We start from the raw sequence: 8,775 nt of genomic DNA on the forward strand, positions 1-8,775 counted from the left end.
CTCCTCCTCCCGCATGTAGGACAGACATCACTGATGAGGCACTCTGTTCCACCAGCCCACACAACCATTCTCTACATTGTACATGGGGCAGAAATTGCCAAAACACCTGAGGTGGCAGGGGAGTCCTACCACTTGCCTCTCTGACTTAGAGGTTCTCTCCCATTTCCCTTTAAAAAAATTTATTTTCAGATTTGGTTTTACAATTATCTGTTAATAACATATTTTATTGAAATCTTTATTGAGTAATTGTAGATTTACATGCAACTGTGAGAGATTATTCAAAGAAATCTTATGTATCTGATACCCAGGCTCTCCTAGGGGTAACATCTTGGTAACTATAGTACAAACAACATGTTGACATTAGTACAATCTATTTCTCTTAAGACTCTAAGGTCTATGGTGCGCCCAGTCAGACCCTCCCCTGTGTGTCTCAGAAAGGTCCGTCAGCAGCTCAGGTGATCACAGGGATAGCTGCCTTCCCAATGTGTCTCCTCCTTTCCTTTACTTCTGACCTGTGGGTTTGGGTTAAGAAGCTCATTTTAGAGTCAGGCTCCCAAGCTAAGGATCTTCACATTTCTCTGTTTTTGATGCACATATTTTGAGTACTTTGCACAAAGAGCTAGCCTACCTCTATGACATTGAATCTCACATTTTTCTCTTCTTCAAAAGCTTCTCTATTCTGACACCATGGCCCAAATCGTTTTTTACAATTTTTTCTTAAAACCTATTTGTCTCATTTATTCATATATTTGGAATTTTTATCTTGAGACCCTACTTTTTGCTAAGTACCATGCAAGGCCCTGGGGGTAAAGCATAGAATAAGACAGACACAGATTCTGATGTCCTAATGCTTGCATTCTATCTGGGAGAAATTAATATTAAAGAAATTCTTACAGAAATCATTATCAGCTCCAGTCTGGTACCCTGGAAATTTCTCCTACTTCCACATTCAAACCTGAGGCTCTAATGAAACTGAATTCAATCACTTTTTCCTAAACAGGCATTGGGCTTTCCCTCCTCCCAGCCTTTTCCCATGCTTATCACTCTGGCAATAATTTGTGACCCTATTCCTAGTAATCCTCACTCAGTACAATGTCTATACTGTCCTCAAGGCCCAAGTGAAATCTCACATGGGTTTCTCCACAATTCCTGCTATGTGTCTTTCTCCTCTGTATTTGGAAAGCACTGGGCACCACTCATGACACTACCTATACACACACAGCTTTATGTTCTAGCTATTTTCATATCTATATTGCCTCACATGAAAGACAGTAGAAGCTCTGAGGGCAGGGTTGACTTCTAATATGTCTTCATGCTCTTTGCACATGTGACCATGCCTTGAATACAACAAGCATGAAGTGTTTGCTCAGTGGAGGAATAGCTTACCCAGAGCTGTTTGTTAGACAAACACCAGGGTAGCAGTTACTACACACCAGGAATTGCTCACTTAAGCGGTAATTACCAAGTGTCAGACACTGCTTCAACATTTTGACAGACATCAATACCCTGGATGTTGACAAGAACCCTAGGAGGTAGGTACCATTAAGCACCACCTTTGACAGATAAGCAAAAGTGAGAATCAGGGCAGGTCAACATCTTGCCCAAGGCCAAGGTATCTCACCTGGTATGTGTCAGAGCCAGGGTTCAGCCTGACCTTCTAATAAGGCCTGGCATGCTTTGCCCAATGTGGAACCTATAGCTGCAGGCCAGCAAATACGGAATTTGTTTTTGGAACTCAAGCTGACTCCATGGACCCAGCTATGATTCACAGGGAAGCACAGTTAGAGGCAGCAGTCATCCATTAGGTCATTCCCATTTAGTTGAGTGTATATCTAGCATCCCATAAGTTGTGCTGTCCGTAACACTGTCCTGGCTTCCTTATGGTCTTTGGCCTCACCTGGCTCAAGTCCCACGATATGACCTTCTTATGAAAAACTTCAGTCCTCTATTTCATGCCACTTTTCTGCCAACCATGAGGCTGGTACCTCTGCCAAATTTTACCTCATGTAACAGTCTGAAGCCAAGAGTCCTAAGCCAACCCCTAGTTTCTTTTTTTTTTTTTCCTTTTTGTTGATTTATTTATTTGTCTGTGCCAGGTCTTAGTTGTCACATGTGGGATCTTCCCTGACCAGGGATGGAAACTTGGTCCCCTGCATTGGGAGCACAGAGCCTTAGGCACTGGACCACCAGGGAAGTCCCAAACCCCCAGTTTCTGATGAAGTGTTTTCAGATATGAAAGGGGCAGCAGCACTTTCCCATCTCCACTGTGGTTGTGGCATAGACCTGGGACCAACACGGCCTTGGACTTACCAAGCAAGTTTGTTCCCACTCCAATGTGTAGTGAGGATTTCTCAATTACCCCCTGGGGGTAGCTTGCTACTTCCATTGAGCCTCAGCCTCTTGGACCAATTCTGGGATATTCAGGTCCTTACACAATTAGACCACAGAGACCCATCAATCTCATCCTTCACAGCAGGTAGTTGAAAGCACATGCTTCCGGGTCTTGGAGTCATCAGCTATAACGACCTTCAGACATCCCAAGCTCCTTCCCCGCCTTGGAGTCTTGGCACTTGCTATTCCCTTGATCTGAAATGCTCCATCTTCACGTGGATGGCTCCTTCTTATCATTCGGGTCTCTGCTCAGAAGAGCCTCCTTTAAAGATCTTCCCTAATACAGCTCCTCACACACACATCACCATCACTGTCTTTGCACTTACCCCACTGAACTTCTATTCTTAACACTTGTAGCTCCTCAACCTTATATACTTCTTCCTTTTTTGTTTTTTTTTTTGCCCATGGACAGACTATCTAACAGACTAAGTTCTGTGAGTTCAGGAACTTTGTCATGTTCCTGGCACCTAAAATACTGCCTGGCAAATAGTAGGTATTCAGTAGGTATTTTCTAAATTTACAATTTGTTGTTGTTGTTCAGTAGCTGTGTACGACTCTTTGTGACCTCATGGACTGTAGCATGCTAGGCTCCTCTGTCCTTCACTATCTCCCGGAGTTCACTCAAACTCATGTCCATCAAGTCGGTGATGCCATCCAGCCATCTCATCTTCTGTCGTCCTCTTCTCCTTCTGCCTTCAATCTTTCCCAGCATCAGGGTCCTTTCCAATGAGTCGCCTCTTCCCATCAGGTGGCCAAAGCATTGGAGTTTCAGCATCAGTCTGTCCAGTGATTATTCAGGTTTGCTTTCCTTTAGGATTGACTGGTTTTCATTCCAGTCCTAAAGAGGAGCAATGCCAAAGAATGTTCGACCTACTGTACAATTGCACTCATTTTACATGCTAACAAGGTTATACTCAAAATCCTTCAAGCTAGGCTTTATCAGTATGTGAATCAAGAACTTCAGATGTACAAGCTGGGTTTAGACAAGGCAGAGGAACTAGAGGTCAAATTGCCAACATTCGTTGGATCATGGAGAAATTTACAAATTAGTACTACTATTCTTATTTTTGTTATCCATTGGGCTGAAAAAAAGATATGAAGGTAATGGAAGTCATAATCAGGTTTCCCCTGTCATCTCTGATTACTATTTTATCCCTGAAGATCATGAGAAAAAAATAAAATAAAACTTGAGCCCCCATGTGGTAGTTTCCAGGTGCCCGCCATCCTTTCTGGGACTCGTTGTGACTTACTCTCTCCTTAAGCCCATGAGTCAGCTAATTCTGCCACGCTTCAATACACCCCCTGCAATCCTCTGGAACTCACATGTCTTGTTTAACAAGTTCCCTTCATGACCTAGCCTTAAGTGAGACCTGGCTCTTTTAGCGAAGAGAATATAACCCTAGTTGCTGCTTGAGCTGATTGCAAGGCATGTACCCACACTTCTTTGGTACAGCAAGGCCAATTTCTTCTTCATTCTCCAAAGCCACTTTCAACCTACTTCCCCTCCACTCTCTTGTCAACAAAAACAACAAACAAGAAAAACAAACACCCCCTCCAAATCCCAGCTCCTTTTGAGACTTACAAGAATCAGTGAACACCAATCAGTGTAACTTTAACCTTCCTGTCGCTGTCATCTCTTGGTCTCCCAGATATTCCTTTGTATTCACCAGGGACTCTGGCAGTAGGCCCATTTTTCCATTCTATCCCAAATCTCAACAGACATTCTGGCTGAAGCCAACAGATATTTGGGCAACTCATTCAACACCTTCATCTTGAAGTTCCTTGACCTCTACCTCAGTCCCCCATATCTTCCATCTCACATTGGAATATTTTGGGACCCCAAATTTGCTCTACCTCTAAGACCACAACATGAGACATCCCTCCCTAACTACAACTCCATGGCTTATCTATTTACTCAGTCAGTTTCCCCCGATGGTATCGTCCCTCTACTGTTTCCCATTTTTAGTTTCCTCTCCATCCATCTTACATGATAGGGTCCACCACTGTAACTACTCTCTTGTCGATATTCTTTGGCTTCCCAGGTGGCACAGGGGTAAAGAACCTGCCTGCAATGCAGGAGACATGGGTTTGATCCCTGGGTCAAGAAGATCCCCTGGAGCAGAAAATGGCAACCCACTCCAATATTCTTGCCTGGGAAATCCCATGGACAGAGGAGCCTGGTGGGCTACAGTCCATGGGGTCACAAAGAGGCAGACATGACTTAGCAACTAAACAACAAAAATATTCTTCAGGACCATACTGCAAATATACCAAACTTATTTGTGCAGGGCCTGGCCTACAGTAAGGTAAGACTCTCCCCCACCTCTACTTCCCCACCCCCAAAACATGAGGGGCCACTCACTGTCAGGTGCCAATCCTATACTTCCATGATGTGAGAATGAGCACGTCCTTACATTTTGTGCCTGGAAGAAGGGTGTGGGGAAAGTTCACTCACCTCACCCACTTACTATCTAGGAAATTTCCAAACTTGAGTGGATTCAATAAAATTATCTACTATTTTTATACCTTTCCTGGTTTGGCTGAGCAACTACCCAAAAAGGTGATGCAGCAAGGTAAATTCATTGCATTGTAGATTCATAATTATTCACCTCCAGTGGTCCTTTAAACCTAGTCCAGATATTCACTGATTGCCCACTCTGAACAATAATGAGTTCAAATCTCTTCCACTTTCCGCAAACAATTGATCATAATACTTGCCTCTATTTCCACTCTCAGGTAATAACTTTTATCTCTCTTCTCATGGGAAATAGAAATCATCAGCTACAGCTCTCTTCAGATCTCTACCACCACATTTGTAATCTTGGCTGCATCTTATTCCTACATTAGGATGAGTGGTCATCTTCCTGTTAAGATCTACCTTTTTGTTCTTCTTGTTGTTGTTGTCTATTTGCTCAGTCTTGTCCAACTCTTTGTGACCCCATGGACTGTAGCCCGCCAGGCTCCTCTGTCCATGAGAGTCTTCAGGCAAGAATACTGGAGTGGATTGCCATACCCTCCTCCAGGGGGAATCCAGGGGATCTTCCTGACCCAGCGATCAAACCCATCTATCCTGTAAGGCTGGTTCTTTACCACTGAGCCACTAGGGAAGTTCCATCTTTCCCTCCTGCTTTTTCTGGCATCTTCTCAATTGACTGCCCTCTCTTCTGTCTAAAACTCTTCCTCTCTATCAACTTCTTCCCATCAGCATTTAAACATGCACACATCTTTTAAAAATATTGTTCTTTGGTCACATATCTCTTTGCCAGACCACTGCCCTGTCTCTCTTGACCTTCACTGCCAAACCTCTTTTAAAGCATTTCCCACAGCTTGTCATTAATACCCACTTCTCCACCAACCACAGTCTTGTCTCTGCCCACACCACCAACCACCAACAAGAAACCACTTTCACCAGTGATCTTTTTGTTGCTAAGGCTAATGGAAACTTCCAAGCCTTCAATTACCCTTCTATTCAGCATCATTAAATGTGACTGACCATGTTCTCTTTCTAAAAGTTTTCTTCCCTTGTCTTCCACAACAACATGCAATTTTGATTTTCTCACATTCTTTGGATGTTCCTTTGTGGTCTTTGTGTCAACGGCCCATCAACAGTTTCTGATCTCTGTGTGTGTGTATACAGTCATTAAAAAAGAAGGAAATCCTGCCATTTGCGACAAGTTAGATGTGCTGAGGGCATTATACTAAGTGAAATAAGCCAGATACAGAAAGACAAGAGAAAAAAAAAGTAACTCTGTGAGGTGACGGATGTCTTTACCAAGCTTGGTAATCATTTCACAATACATACATATATATATGTATACCTCCAGTTCAGTTCAGTCACTCAGTCGTGTCCGAATCATTGCGACCCCATGAATCGCAGCATGCCAGGCCTCTGTCCATCACCAACTCCCAGAGTTCACTCAGACTCACGTCCATCGAGTCAGTGATGTCATCCAGCCATCTCATCCTCTGTCGTCCCCTTCTCCTCCTGCCCCCAATCCCTCCCAGCATCAGGGTCTTTTCCAATGAGTCAACTCTTCGCATGAGGTGGCCAAAGTATTGGAGTTTCAGCTTTAGCATCAGTCCTTTCAAAGAACACCCAAGACTGATCTCCTTCAGAATGGACTCGTTGGATCTCCTTGTAGTCCAAGGGAGTCTCAAGAGTCTTCTCCAACAACACAGTTCAAAAGCATCAATTCTTCAGCACTCAGCTTTCTTCACAGACCAAATCTTGCGTCCATACATGACTACTGGAAAAACCATAGCCTTGACTAGATGGGCCTTTGTTGGCAAAGAAATGTCTCTGCTTTTCAATATGCTGTCTAGGTTGGTCATAACCTTTCTTCCAAGGAGTAAGCATCTTTTAATTTCATGGCTGCAATCACCATCTGCAGTGATTTTGGAGCCCAAAAAAAATAAAGTCTGACACTGTTTCCACTGTTTCCCCATCTATTTGCCATGAAGTGATGGGACCAGATGCCACGATCTTCGTTTTCTGAATGTTGAGCTTTAAGCCAACTTTTCCACTCTCCTCTTTCACTTTCATCAAGAGGCTTTTTAGTTCCTCTTCACTTTCTGCCATAAGGGTGTTGTCATCTGCATATCTGAGGTTATTGATATTTCTCCTGGCAATCTTGATTCCAACTTGTGCTTCCAGCCCAGCGTTTCTCATGATGTACTCTGCATGTAAGTTCAATAAGCAGGGTGATAATATACAGCCTTGACGTACTCCTTTTCCTATTTGGAAGCAGTCTGTTGTTCCATGTCCAGTTCTAACTGTTGCTTCCTGACCTGCATACAGGTTTCTCAAGAGGCAGGTCAGATGGTCTGGTATTCCCATCTCTTTCAGAATTTTCCACAGTTTATTGTGATCCACACAGTCAAAGGCTTTGGCATAGTCAATAAAGCAGAAATAGATGTTTTTCCTTACATAATATTATATGTCAATTCTATATCAACAAAGGTATAAAAAAGATTTTAAAGTTATTTTTACTCACATTAAAGTCTTGGAAGTTAGCACTTCTTAGCTTTGCTGGCACACTGAAATACCCGAGGAGCTTTTAAAATCTCTAGCACTCAGACCAGTATAATCCAAATCTCTAGGAGTGGGACCCACACCTTCATATTTTTTAAGCCCCTGAGACTGAGACTGAATCAATTGTCCTTTCTCCCCAGCATCCATCATGAAATCGTTATCTGGGGATGTTATCATAGCTATTATTAGCTCGAAGCACTGTTGCAAATGTGCATTACTTCGCTGAAGTGATCCTAAAAGTTTTGCCTCCACAGGGTCAAATAAGGGTGAGAATCCTCACTTACCCCCTCCTCTTAGGGTTCAGTGTTCACCCACATGCAGCATGCATTGACAACAAGGCGACATTATCCCCAAAGAGAGGAGAACATTGGTTCTTGGATGATTGAAAAAATTTTTCACTCTATGTATGCCTGTGTGCTCAGTCGCTTCAATTGTGTGTGACTCTTTGGGACCCCCATGGACTATAGCCCACCACGTTCCTCTGTCCATGGGATTCTCCAGGCAAGAATACTGGAGTGGGTTGTCGTTTCCTTCTCCAAGGGATCTTCCCAAACCAGGGATCGAATCCATATCTCTTGCATCTCCTGAGTTGGGAGGCAGGCTCTTTACCACTAGCACCACCTGGGAAGTTACACTTTATGTATAAGGCACAGATATACATATAGTCCATAAAAGATATGCAGTATATCTGTAATATTAAAATTTCATGAGGAGACAATTGAGGAAAAAAAAATGTCTGAAAAGACTGCTGGAAGCAGGAGGGAAATAATGAGAATAAACTTTGAACCCTAACATAGAGAGCTGGAGGAGTCTGGCCGTTCAGAAGAGGTCCGGAAGGATTCAGTTTAACTCAGCACTTTCTGTAATTTAGTGCCCCAGGACCCCTTTGAAGCTTACTTCTTATGAAGAACACAAGTGGAGAACTATGGACTGCCAAAAAGTACTGAATCTAAATTCCATATTTGTGGGACTTCCTTGGTGGTCCAGTGGCTAGGACTCCAAACTTTCAGTGCAGAGGGCCAAAGTTCAGTCTGTGGTCAGGGAATTAAGATCCCAAGCTCCGCTTTAGGTCTCTTCCTCAAGGCTACTCTAATTCTAGACTGGCCATTATTTTTATTCTTCTATCAAGGTTCTTCTGTAACTTCTTACTCAAGCAGGGGTAACCATTCTTAACTTTTTCTTTTTTTAACTTGGAAACATTGAAAAGAAAGTTAGTGAATATGCCTACAACATTCTGGATTGAGGCCAGCCCTGAAGAGAACCAGTGTTCCAGTCATGTTCACTTCCATGATCCCAGCTTCCCTCTTTCATTTTTCTTCTTCCTACCTTCTATAACCTGCTCCTTCACCACT

The sequence above is a fragment of the Ovis canadensis genome, chromosome X (genome assembly GCF_042477335.2).
Source record: "Ovis canadensis isolate MfBH-ARS-UI-01 breed Bighorn chromosome X, ARS-UI_OviCan_v2, whole genome shotgun sequence".
In the NCBI taxonomy this organism is placed as follows: Eukaryota; Metazoa; Chordata; class Mammalia; order Artiodactyla; family Bovidae; genus Ovis; species Ovis canadensis.